This window comes from Salmo salar, chromosome ssa07 (assembly GCF_905237065.1).
Source record: "Salmo salar chromosome ssa07, Ssal_v3.1, whole genome shotgun sequence".
Taxonomy (NCBI): domain Eukaryota; kingdom Metazoa; phylum Chordata; class Actinopteri; order Salmoniformes; family Salmonidae; genus Salmo; species Salmo salar.
In genome coordinates, this window is record NC_059448.1 from 46,858,242 (window position 1) to 46,872,831 (window position 14,590).

The window sequence follows — 14,590 nt, forward strand, 5'->3', positions numbered from 1 at the left end:
GAGAGTGATGCTTTGGAGTTTTGTGAGGAATACAGTAGTACGGTTGCCATGGAGACAGCGAAGCACTCTTCAGGGCTTGCTTATGAAGAAGAAAAGCGACTTCGCAGTGAGGGCAGTGAATACAGCGCCTGCCTGCCTGCCTGTCTGCCTGTCTGCCAAGGGAAATAACGATTAGAGCCACAGGTCTTACCTTTCATATCTCTGTCTGTGGGTCCATGAATAGGCCCTGTCATTCCCACTCTTCACCCTACATCCTGCTCTTTAAAAAAGTTACATGCATCAACTTTCCCAGTTTCATCATAATGACTTGATCCACTGCGTAAGGGCAGGCCATCCAAGATTAGGTTGTGATTAGTCAGACAAAAGAGGAAAATGACATTTGATGTATCAGCGACATGACCAGGCCACCTTCTGCTAGCTGTGGGCATGTTGGCTTGTTTAGTTGACGTACACAGGTATCCAAACCATATATTTTCCCATAATGCCTAGCCTTAAAACTTTACTCCAATGCCCTTAACACCTTTAGGTCTAAGCCCTTAGAGCGCAATAACTACTAAGCTAATATATGGAATTGTTTTAAGGACCCCTGTAGGTATAAACAAAATATACCTCTATTTGATAAAACATTGAATTTGGCCTTTACTGCTGTAGCCCATAGAAACGCATTGAATAACACATTTGTACATGGCAAAATAGACAGTGTCTGTCCTATTTCTGAGAAGTATAAGAACTTCGTGAGAGTCTCCCCTTCCTATATTGGTGACATATTATTTTGTAGTTCCAATGGTTCAGTCTGGACAATTGGTTCTGTAAGAAGATCTCTTCGAAATGAGGATGTCCTCGACAGCGAGTTCAGATGTAAAGCTTGTGGATGTTATAGAGCGAAACAACTGTTGTGTTCGTGAGTCTCATTTTTCGATGGTGGTGACATTCGTTTGTAACTCAAACGGTTCGGGTTTTGCACATGATTTCGTGATGAGTTTCTTGTCTGGATTCTCTCATGCATAGATAAAGACCGCTTTCACAAACCCACGTTATGGAATAGGCTCAAACTCTATATCGGTGGAAAGAAGGGATTGAGCTGCAGCCACAACAAGAGTAAGTCTTTAGCATAAACACACGGGGAGCAATTCAATATTCAAAATGACATCACTGTGTGAGGCACAGGTGTGTCAATGTGACATAATAGTAGTCTACTTATAGGCTACTGTATGCATCCACATTTTTTTAAGTGGAATCATATTGCTACCTAATCTAAACACTTTTCCTGCTTGTCCAAAGAAACATTGCTTGAGCTTCTCAGTGTCAGTTGTGTACGTGCTGATAGGCTATCACATGTTACACAACATCCCAGGGACAGTTATTTACAGTATGTTTGGCAGCCTCCAGCCTCTTTCTTAGAAGCACCAGCCCCAGGTGTGCATAGCGGTGGGCCGTTGAAGGGGGGATTTCCTCAGCCTTTACCACAGCATAAAGGTACACTGGAGGGCCACCAAAATGGCCGCCACTCCATCTCCACCTCTTACCGTTGTGCCATGGCAGCGGTAAATATTGATGTCTGCTGCTGTGTGTGACAGCTCAGGCCGGTAAAATGTGTCCTGGTATTAAACCCTCGTTTGGACTTGAGCCACTTCCATTAATTTGGCTATTTTAGCAGGCATCGGCTGCATAGTGGCGGGCCTTGCAGACAGCTGTCCTCTGGCCCACTGGGGTGGGAGGCATTGTCCCCTGGCCTGTACACAGGACCTGATGCTCATCATTAGACAAAGCATTAGGTTCCAGGAAGAGACAGAGACTGACACACACTGCTTTCACACACTGCTTTTTCAGCAGAGAGAGAGAGTGTGTATGTGTGTGTATGCGTGGTTAATGTCACCACTGTCGTTCACTGCCTGTGAATCGGATGGGCTTTTTAGCTTTCAAATTTCGGGAAATTGCATCCAAGACCAAAATCTTAGAGAGGATGTTATGGTTATTTAACAGAGTAATGTTTAACTGCCATTTGTCAACATCTAGATGTTTGAGAAAAGGCACGAAGGGGAGAGTGGGGTAAGTTGAGCCAAAGAGGTAAGTTGAGACACACTTGTTTTTAGGAAGTCATCATTCCATGGAGTCTGTGAAGGAAGAAACCACAAGGAAAAAGTGTCAAGCAAGTTAGGTCCCAAAATAAATCGATTTTCACAAAGTCAAACAAACGTATTGTGTTAGAGGTTTCATGATGCTTGAATCTTAACCAAAGTAGATGCTTTGAAGATTGTTCTATACATCAGTTGAAGTCTCAATAAGCTTCCATATGAGGTCCTAAACCTAGCATAAAAGTACATCCTTGTAGCTCTGTGGGCTAATATAGTGAAAATGTTTGCCTTGAGTTATACATGGAATAAACAAACATACAGACAATAATACAGTAGAAAAAGTCTATATACAGTGTGTGCAAATGAGGTAGGATACGGGAGGTAAGGCAATAAATAGGCCATAGTGGTGAAATATTACGGTATAGCAATTAAACACTGGAATGATAGATGTGCAGAAGATGAGTGTGGAAGTAGAGATACTGGGGTGCAAAGGAGCAAAATAAAATAAATAACAGTCTTGGGATGAGGTAGTTGGATGGGCTATTTACAGATGGGCTATGTACAGGTGCAGTGATCTTTGACCTGTCTTGACAGCTGGTGCTTAAAGTTAGTGAGGGAGATATGAGTCTCCAGCTTCAGTGATCTTTGCAGTTATAATACCATTTTGTCAGTTTAAGGCATAATATTTTGCAATGCGTCATGCATATGAACTCAAGATAGTACATTTTCATTGTTGAGCAAATTGAAATGTTTTCTTCCCAGGGGTAATGCAAGGCATTATCGCTGGAATATGAGGTAACAACAGGGTCTGTAATATTGAGTTAAAAGCTAGCAAGATGTAACGGCCATGACATTAAGGTGATATACAATGTGTTCTGTTCACATAAACTACATTTCTTTATCCCACTTTCTCGTAAAGCGTCATTATGTATTTTAGAGTGGGTTATTGTTGATAGAGTGGCTGAATCATTCAAAGGTTCTGTCTAAAGCTATACTTGAAACATTGAGAACATTGAGTTGACCTGGCAATAGAGCAAAGCATGATGGGAAAGTAACTAAACTTGCCAACGCAGTAGTCATTCCCTCACTGTCTCTCTGTCACATTCACACTCTTTCTCCTCCTCTCTCTCAGCCTTTCACTTTCTTTTTTCCATCTCTCTCTCTCTCTCTCTCTCTCTCTCTCTCTCTCTCTCTCTCTCTCTCTCTCTCTCTCTCTGTCAAACATTCACACATACACTTCTCCTCCCACACTCTCTCTCTCCCCCCTCTCCCTCGCTCTCACTCTCTCTCTCTCCCACCCTCCCACTCCTTTGTCCTCCTTTTGTGGTTCTGGTATGGGTTCATGCAAGAGGCAGAGTGTGGAGGGTGAGTGGGGGCCATGCAGGGTCTGGCTGACATCAGCAGCGCTCGGTTCAGGGCAGGGATGGCCACCACAGCACAGTCCCTCTCCAGTCCGTCTCTGTCTATCTGATGGGCTCTGGGACAGTGGCTGCAGCCTGGACAACATCTGCTGGGCCTGGGAGGAAATACAATGATGAATACTGCTGCCAGAACTATGGAGGTTCTTTCCCCCACCACCACCACCACACTCTGAACATGGCCTTGCTGATGAACACCAGTTTGCCAGACTCTGAATCATTCAGTGATAGCGGTAGTGTTATTGCTCTACCTCAGTTACATAATGGACCACCATTATAAATCAATTATTGAATGAGATGTATTTTGATTGAATAGATGCATGGAAGTACATTTTGGTCTATGTCTCATTTTTTGGGGTCTTTGAGTTTTTCTGTTAGTGTCTGTCTGTGTAGTATGGCTGCATGCATATGCACAGTGTGATTTACTTGTGTTTATAGTTCGGTGCATGTTTGCGTGTTTCTATAGGATAGGTGACTCTGATCCACGAGGCCTGCAATGTATGCCATTTTCTGTCCTCACCATAGCTAATCAATGACATCAATGACATCATCAACGATATAGTTCCCAAACCAAAAAGAACTCCAGCAGGACTGAGGCCCTTTAGGACTGGGGTTGTACACCCCTGACATAAGCAGCCTGATGGAGTGCCTCTGTGTAACCATACAGCATGTCTTTGTATCGTCGCTGTGTGTGTCTGTGTCTCAGTATAGTCAGTGTCTGTGCTCCTGGCTCCCCAGGAGAAGAGAGGACGGGGCTGGGAAGCTGTGTACTGCTGCTGCTGCTGCTGCTGCTGGGAAAGTGGGCCAGCACAGCGCTCACAAGGCCTCCACAGGAGCACTCCTTAAAAGGCCAGGATGAATGATGTCGTCGTGGACTCTCTGCTTTTCATTTTTTTTTCCTTCTTAAAGAGGAGCGAAGCTTAGCAGCAGGCTTTGTGGCTTTGTAAAACTCGTCGTGCACATCAGATACACACACAACATCGATGACTTCAGAGGCCTCATGTCCATCAGATTCTGACTGGTGCACACAGAGGCCATGGGTTTATTGGACAGACTGCTGCAGTATGTGTAGTCGTTCAATGGGGCAATGATTGTATTTGTCTCTATTAGATATTGGAAAAGTAGAATAAATATATGGGAACCATAGCTGGTCCCCCTTCTACGAAACTACCATTTATGTGTTCATCTAGGCCTACAATACAAATATCAGCAAGATGTATCAAGTGATAATTTCCATGCTATGAAATTCTCATGCAGTTACCAGGAAGGCTCTTTAGCTACATCTTGACCCTAACGACTAATTAAAAAACACAGAGCATGTTCAGTAGCGGATGTCTTCTTCAGACAACAGCTGTTGGCCTCTCAGTTTCAGGGAGTCCAACTTTTTCCACCAGGACCTCACTGATAGGGGTCAAGGACTGCTTCATGTACACAATGCTACAGCATGGCCGAACCCAGGGTCCCCCTTAAACCCCTGTTTGCCTCCACACAGGACAATTTGGGAGCCCCGTCTCCACTCTTCGCTTTCTCCGCGGTGAACCGCCGCACCAAAGGGCCTGCGATGCCTTGTTTGAAGCGTGTGTGGGCTGTTCGTCCTCTCGCCACGACGCCCAAATCTGTGAGCCATCTGCTGTTATCTGAGGAATGTGCTGCACACTTTATGGACATATATGTACCAGTGCTTTGACGTCTTCCCTATTTTTATACACCGGCCCCGCTGCTGGAGGTTGTTACTATGATGTCACACTGGCTCTGAAAATAAATCAGTTTGTTTGTCTTAGGTTGCACCTTCCGCCTGCTTTCCATGTCAAGTCTGTTTGTGTTTACATGTCCGTTAAATTGCATTTTTTGATGGCTTCCATGCAGGCTGGTCACAGTTCCAAGGACATTTCTTTGAACAATTTCCAAATGCGGAGTTGATCGGAGGATAATGTGGTGTGTGGATTGGAACCATTTTCGGGGCTGAGAACCTGAAAATTGTTCCTTTTGCTGTGTCTTTTCCAATGAAAATGTTGAAGTCTAACACCAGGATAGTGTAGATCTCGATTGGAGTCAGCTGATATTCAGTTCCCTGGAGGTGATGCATGAAATTCATATGTAAAACTGTAACCAGAAAATATGCCAAGCATTAATGGACTGGATGATTTCCATGTCATATGAATTGGATGATAAATACTTCCCTGCTTTAGTTTAGTTGTCACTTTCTCCATCGGTAGATATATCATACTATTGTACCCCTATTTTTAATAGATAACAAGTCTATTATGTAATGATCACATCCTGAAAACAGCATGCCATGAGATATGTATATGCTTTCCTGTGAGTGAGTGTGAGATTACATGCACACATTAACACGTGTGTGTGTGTGTGTGTGTGTGTGTGTGTGTGTGTGTGTGTGTGTGTGTGTGTGTGTGTGTGTGTGTGTGTGTGTGTGTGTGTGTGTGTGTGTGTGTGTGTGTGTGTGTGTGTGTGTAGAGAGAGGCATCAAACCTTGCAGGGTGAGTTGATCTGGGGTGACAGGTAAATGTGTTTGACTAAGTCTGATTTAGGGAAGCTCTGACATGAGGAACCCCCAGGGGTGTCTGGGAGGTACACAGTGACTGGCTCCACAAGCTGCATGTCACCCCTCCCTCTCCCTCTCCGACACATACACACAAACATACCTTATATCCTCCACCCTCCATCTTCCACCACACCCTTAGTACAGGCAGAGAGGAAGAGGTGAAGTGAGAGATTTTACTCTGCCCAAAATCTGTCCACGAAAATAATCCCACAACGTGAGGAATCTTAGTATGGAGGTCAATGAGAGACTGTCGAATAGCTTATTTGCTATGTGAGGTTAATTTGATTGAATAGAAGTTTCGTAATAGTTAGGTTGTTGTGCATTCTGCAATTTTATACTGAAGCTGTGCCTATTGTCATAGAGATAGATAAAGGACTCATCATGGATATAACCCGTTTTAGCATGGATATTGCCATTGAGAAATTCCACGATTTTAAAGTAGTCAACTGGGTGGGATTCCTATGAGTTGGGAGATATCAGCCAATGAAGAAAAAGAAAATGGACTACATTAAAATGGAGATAGTCTCAAAGCCATTGCCCATGCTGTCACAGATGCTATAATGGCACAGATACAAAGATGAGTCATCTTTCTATCTCTATCGCCTGTCTTCCACCTAAGTATCTGCCCTCTTATGGGCTAGAATGGTCCATATAATCTCGCCACCTCCCGCCTGCCTTCCATCTTTGAGGACATGTACTACCATTGTTAGAGCGGTCACTTGACTATCTTGTCAATATATTAGACAGTCTTTGGTACATGTAACGCATGAGCACGGATCAGGACTTGTCACGGGGCTGTTGTTAATTTCCACGTGATGAACAGCGTCAGTCGTCGGCTTGTCTTCTCTGACACTGCACACCTCGCCGTCCGGCCCAATAGCTCAGAGATAACACTGACATTACCTCATCATCATGTAGCAGATGAGATCACCCATTCAGACTGGCTTGTTGTATTCTACACTATACAACTCAACACTGTAATGTATAACTGCAAATACGCTATACATTTTCCATTTTACTTCAAGAGATTGTATATTGGCAGCCATTTAGTTTTTATCTCTATCTATCTATCTATCTATCTATCTATCTATCTATCTATCTATCTATCTATCTATCTATCTATCTATCTATCTATCTATCTGTCTCTCTGTCTGTCTGTCTGTCTGTCTGTCTGTCTGTCTGTCTGTCTGTCTGTCTGTCTGTCTGTCTGTCTGTCTGTCTGTCTGTCTGTCTGTCTGTCTGTCTGTCTGTCTGTCTGTCTGTCTGTCTGTCTGTCTGTCTGTCTGTCTGTCTGTCTGTCTGTCTGTCTGTCTGTCTGTCTGTCTATCTCTGGGCCTAGGATGGAGATGGTGGGCTGCAGTGAGACCAGGAATGGAGGCTGTTATTGTGACTTTGGACATTCAATCGACCTTGACCTAATTTGTTACTCTAAATTTAAAGCGCATCCCAGAAAGCCGTAGTGGTAGCTCGCCGCTCTGTGACATAACCACCGTAGTCTAGTTCCATGGTCAAAATGGCCATTAGCAGCTATGCTGAAACGGTTACTGTGGGGTGTAGACTGGCCTTGGAGTCAGTCAGAGGGCAGACGTACGACACAGTTGTCTGGTCATGAAGGGCAAGGCGAGAGAGGGACACTGGCTGTGTTTGGAATAGGATTACACCGAGCTTGATGAGCTATTTCACTTGTTTAATGAGAGAATGTCTGTCTGTGATAAGTCAACACAGCTGAGTAATTCTACTCCTGTTAGAAATGCAGGTCTCAGTATAGATTCCCTGGATGCTGAATATTCATATTCACACCTGTGACACCACGCCCTCATCTCACTGAAGCAGAATCACTCTCATTGAATTATTATTGCATTTGATGATAATACTGTAATACATTAATCCTGCTATGTTAATGCCAATGCCATCTCCTTCTACGTGTGTATGTAACCGATGTGAAATGGCTAGTTAGTTAGCGGTGGTGCGCGCTAATAGCGTTTCAATCAGTGACGTCACTCGCTCTGAGACTTGAAGTAGGGTTTCCCCTTGCGTTGCAAGGGCCGCGTCTTTTGTGGCGCGATGGGTAATGATGCTTCGTGGGGTGTCAGTTGTTGATGTGTGCAAGGGTCCCTGGTTCGAGCCCGGGTTGGGGCGAAGAGAGGGACGGAACCTACACTGTTACATTGATGCTGTTGACCCGGATCATTGGTTGCTGCGGAAAAGGAGGAGGTCAAAGGGGGGGTGAGTGTAACCGATGTGAAATGGCTAGTTAGTTAGCGGTGGTGCGCACTAATAGCGTTTCAATCAGTGACGTCACTCGCTCTGAGACTTGAAGTAGGGTTTCCCCTTGCGTTGCAAGGGCCGCGGCTTTTGTGGCGCGATGGGTAACGATGCTTTGTGGGTGTCAGTTGTTGATGTGTGCAAGGGTCCCTGGTTCGAGCCCGGGTTGGGGCGAAGAGAGGGACGGAACCTACACTGTTACATACTTCAGGTCACCTCTGTTAACTGATAAACCAACTGTGTTGTGTGCTAAAATAATAATTTTGATTCAGCTCAGGAGCATGATTCTTACCTCCTCCACTGGTCTTCTGATTCTGGTGAGAGGAGAGCTGCAACATAAACGCTAATAATGAGTGTCTCCACTGTAAAGAGAGGGGGAAGAGCTGAATCTAAGTAAGTAGAAGAACACAGCTCTATTTATAACTCTGGTTGGAAGGTCTGTTCTGTTTGCTTCATCTTGCAGACACTCAACACTGCTTCTCCAGGGCTTCCTGTGTAAAATGGAGGGTCTCTCACTGTACATGTGCCAACTCTCCACAGTGGCAACGATGGCGGACTAGGTTTAAGGAGGATTATGTCACCTCATTTTTGGACTGGGCTCTTATTCGCTCTGTAGTTTGTCAACTAACACTGGCTACAATGTTGTGGATGGATAATACTAATTTCCTGTAACTAGTTGTTTTGCTCTGGAACTCTGGGGTCATGGAAGATATGAGGCCGATGGGAAACAAGATATATGACACCTGTTAATTGAAACGTGAACCTGTCTGCATGCGGATTTGACTGCCTTGAAGTCCTGTCCATGACAAATGGGCTGGTCTGGTGAACTTTGAACCCTGAGAGAGAGATGTCTCCACTGGGTTCCCATCCACTGATCATCAAAAGGTTGGGGTTCAGTTCCAACTGAGAGTTGAAGACCCGACAGCCCTCAGGTTGAGTGATCGATCACGTGGCTGCCCTTTTTATCACATGGTTGTCATGAAGGTAGGCTAAATGGAAACAGTCTGGATAGGAGATATAACCAATAGTAACTCTAAAGGGGAAAGCCCCAGTAGCATTGGCCCAGAGATATATTTGACTCTTTGAGGCTTTCTGATATATTCTCCATTATCAGCCACTCATTAATGTTAACCACTGATATGTCTACTGTCATGGAGAAATGGAGGAAATTAGAGACAGACAGACAGACAATGAGGAAGTGACAATAAAAATAAGGAACAGCAAATCCTCCTGTTGCCGATAAGCCAATAGACACAAATGGAGAGTAGACAGCTGAGAGTGCCTCTCATCCACTGGGCTCTTGATGAAGCTGCCAGTGCCAACGTTGCCATGGTAATAATTAGGAGCCCATAGGAGTGGACAGGTCAGCTGTTTGGTAGAGAGAAGAAAACACACTCCATCACCTTAATGCACTGCCTCACCAATGGCGTGTATGTTATTAACCTTTTATGACAATAAACGATGGATAGGCAGGCGTCTTTTTCCATGGTTTGCTCTGTCGGAGTGACTCATTTGAGCTTTTAGCTCTAACCCATTACCGGTTGCTGCACAGCTCCAGATTCATACTATTATTAGACTCTTGATATGAAACAAGGTCAGTCCAATAGCCTTGTCTTATTAGGCTTTCACTACTAATTTTTCCTTAAAGAGACATGTATCCCTGCACCAGTAGAGTAATGTGCATAGTATACATCCATTCATTACAGTAAACCATAGCCGTACCATAGGAAGTATAACCCCACACTGAGGGGTATCTTAATAGTTGAACCTTCCTTTGATGGACTACAGTATCTGTGTATGTGAAGCCTTTAGACTCAGAGAATGGAGTGACGCTACAGTAGTAAGAGCTGCTAAGTGAGGGGCCTGCCCTGTATCTGGCTGAGGCAGGAGCTCAGCTGTTGTCCATGAGAAGATCAGCTCATAATCACTCCTCCTCTGGGGGGGATTTTGGCGAGGGACGCTCTCGCTGAGATATATCACGTGTTGAACACAGGGGCGCACCAGCAAGATTTGCCAGGTGGCATGCATTTGACAGACTGGCTGGTATTCTCAAAGAACTGCCTGCCCGCTCACAATGGAGCAATACTGCTCCTTAAGTCGAAGAAGCCACATGCTCAGTGGTGTAAATATCCTAAGAGCGTGAATTCAAAGTGACAAGCTCCCTGAGACTACAGAGAAAAGCCTTTCCAGACACCCCCCATAAGGAGGCTCAGAGCAGCACAGTGAAAAAGGGGGCCCTGGGACAGCTGCGAGGAGGGGGGGAGGGCAGCTCCATCACAGATCTGTCTGACCTCTGACCCCTGGCTGCAAGAGTCAAATCCCTGAGTCTCTCTCCCTCAGTGTCTCTGCTATGCTGCTGTTTGCTGGGCGCCACAATTATACCGTGCACTGAGAGTTTAGCCACAGCTTGTTTTTTCCTCTATTTCCTTTCTGCTATCTATTTAGAGAAGATGTGTTACCATAGTTAGGTTGTTGACTCATCAACATCTGACATGGGCAATGAACTTCACTTCAACACTTGAGAAGCTTTTCTCACAGAAGCATGAAGTGTGTCACCCACAATGACAAACCTAAAACCACAGTCTTACATACCAATCCTGCCAACAAGACCTGACAGGCTGTGTGAGCATACAGTCATTTTATTCATTTACTTGGGGGAACTGCTCAACCAATTTCTATAGAAATTATACAAACATGTGCACAGATATGCACACACCCATACACCCACGCCCACACATATACATACATACACACAACAACATCAACAGACTTCACAGCATGTGACTGGCTGCTGCGGAGATCAGCTTGCTACTATTACTCTACTCAATGAGGATGGTCTGACAGAATCTAACCACTCTGCCTCAGCCAACTCAGCTCAACTCATGGTGGTTCAAAGTTCCACACCTATCATACTTTGAATATATAGAGGCGCAGACCTATTTGTTAATGACAGGCGTGGATGAGCACAGATGTATAGGAAGGGTTTTCATTGGCCCTGCTGTCCATTTAAGCGTCATGCTGTGCATATGTGATGATATGTACTTTGCCCATTGCAAACAGCAGGCCGAGAGTGACACTGTCTGCAGACCTGCTAACTCTCACCTGATACCAGGTGCTGGAGGAGAGCTTTAAAATCTGACAGTGACTAATTGAAGAGGCTAAGGTCTGAGCGGCACTATCTATGCATTTCTTGCCATCGCCTTTTGCATCGCAGATAACATCAAAGCAGGACTATTTCAATCAGTGTGATGATAGCACTGCAGTCTGGGGATTCTGCTCTGGGAGGAGTTGAGTGTATGTCACAGGCGCCAACGTCACCGCGGCAGCAGGCAGTGGGCGACAGGAAGTGGGCGTCTGGCTTCACTCAGATGGTGCTCACTCGTCAACACTCACGAGTCACCCAGCTCTGAGTGGCTGCTGCCTCAGTTACCTTCAGGGACATGTTACTGTAGTTAGTGAAATTGTCTGAAGAGACCGTTTTACTGTCAATGGTAGTCAGTTACTTATTGGAAGGATTCTAACTAAACTGTATTTCATCTTCAGTGCAATATCTGATCATTTAACCCTGTCCAATATATTAACAGTTTCACTCCCACTCACAACCACAGGCAATAGCAATCATCCCACTCACAACAGTCCACAATATTGTATAGTCCTCCACCCTGGGCCTCAGTCAGCTGTCTCTTCTGCATGCTCTTAGACTACACACCTCATCTGGTTTTATAAACCACATCAGGGAACAGTTGCTTCAGAAACACTCAATTACAATAGTTAACACCAGCTTCCCCTGAGGAATCAGTCATAGGTATAACCGTTCTGACACGAGATCACACAACAGCACACACACACAACAAGCCCCTAGGATAAGTCTTTATGACTTGTTTTTAATAAGCCTCAGTCACTAACATGTCAATGGACATGCCAAAAAGAGAGTGTTGGTGGTTTGTGGTATTGATACACTTAATTTGTCTCCCTCCCAAACTTTTGTTTGATCTCTGCGAGGAACAGGAACAACAGCAAACAGTCCTCTGGCATCAAAGTGAAAGGTAATGAGGGACAGAGTTCGTCTGCATTACCTTCCCTCCCGGTGACACATGATGACTGGACTGGCCTGCATGCAGATGAGGCAGCCACTAATGGCCCACGTGAGCATTGTGGTAAACACAACTGTTTAATGTGTAAGGAAAAGACACCTAAACATTTACTATACCTTCAAGAGGTAGGCTAGTCCACATGGGAAAAGCCAAACAGAACGCAACAGTCATATAACTGATGTAGTTGGATGATGGACATGGTTGCCCCAGGGAGCGAAGGACCACTGTTAGACAAGCAGAGGGGTTGTGGTGGTTGTGGCGACTGACTACAGACAGGACCTGGCAGGTTGGGAAGTATAGGCCAGAAGGAGGGTGGTGGCGAGTGGATATTAATTCACCTTGGGGGCCGTTTGATCTACTGTTTCTCTGCTGAGGCGTCCAATCAGAAGCCTGTAACAAATTAGCACCCTGATGTCTCAGAAGGCCTTGGCTGTAAGGTAGACAGAGCTTGGCACTGCATTTCATCCACAGATGGTTTCTTGGTGGTACTCTTGCCTCGTGGAGAGAGACAATTCGCTGCCATGCTTGGCTCTGCCTGTATCGCAGACTTTGTCTTCTATATTCCGCTCAAGCTACCAATGATCCCTGCAAATTTTAAAACAAGCAAATGGATTTACAGTGTTTGACATGACATCATCCTTACATAATGAATGGTTGGTTCTTTATAATCTAACCCGTGGGAAAGGTGTAGCTGTTCAGTCTCACATACAGTATGGTGGTGTATAAACTGATAACGGTAAGGTGTTTAGGTAGGAGAAGGGCCCTGCTTTAAGGTTAATATACAATTTCTCCACTATTGGCTTCACAATCTACGTTGGAAAGCAGAAGCAGGAACTTTTGAAGGTGATTTTAACACACATTTGACACATTTTCTTGTGTGTGTTTATTCGGTAGGATGATTTCATTGAGTTGAGCACCACCACGAACACATTGAGAAGAACAATACGCAGACGCTGACAGATTGTCAGTGTTCCAATACAAACACTACAGATATCAACACCATCCAACACACGTACCTTGAGCTCACTCACACTGTCTATCACATCACTGGGAGGCCTGTTCCTTGCCCTGCCCAGCAGCAGCTTACACATCACTTTCCACTACTAGCTCTCCTGATATCAGCACATAAAACCCTTTCAGCCATCATCCTGACAACACAGACGTTTGGCATGCTCCACCTCCCCTGTGACTAAACACAAAAGACCTCCCTCCAGGATCTCCTGACGGCCGTTTGCACCGTAGACTTTGGTTCGAGGGGTTGCCAGTAAATCAAGATAAACTGGGCTTGATCCTCCTCTGTGTATCTTGGCCTCCCACCGGTTCTCCTGGCCTAGAGATCCTCCACGCCTCAGCGTCGGTCCTGCCAGGAGGCTGATTCATGTGCTGAGTCTGCAGAAATCAATTACTGTTAAGTCTGTCCTCATTATTATTAAAAAAGACACAGAGGGCAAATATAAATATCTAATCTATCTAAAAAACTGGAGGCCTCTTACACTTCAATAGCAGCTGCCTTTCAGAGAGTTTTGAATTGTCAAGAGGAGTTAAACAAGGTTGTCCGCTGTCACCATATCTATTCGTTATGGCCATTGAAATCCGATTAAATAACAATGTTAGAGGATTTGAAATCCAAGGCTTAAAAACAAAGGTATCCATGTATGCCAATAACTCAAGTTTTATATCAAGTCCGCAAGCTAGATCCATGCATTGTTGTCAGTGTCAGTTATGTGGAGGTGAGGATAGAGTCAAGCGCAGGACACATAACTGAGTAAAATAACGTACTTTATTCTCGAAGAAACTCATAAGTCAAAATCCACGCAGGGATAAAATATTCCTGACACAAAACAACTAACACGATGACAAGCAAACAATCACGCATAAAACATAATGAGAACCAGAGGGTTAAATAGGGAAAATAATCATAACGAGATGGGAACCAGGTGTGAACAATCAAGACATAACAAATGGAAAAAGAAACGTGGATCAGTGGTAGCTAGAAAGCCGGTGACGATGACCGCTGAACGCCGCCCGAACAAGGAGAGGCACCAACTTCGGCGGAAGTCGTGACAATTGTCTCATTGAAGATCTAGATAACTTTTCTGGACTCTCTGGACTTAAACCTAATTATGTGTACAATATTACGTATTGGATCTTTAAAAAATACAACATTTACAACAT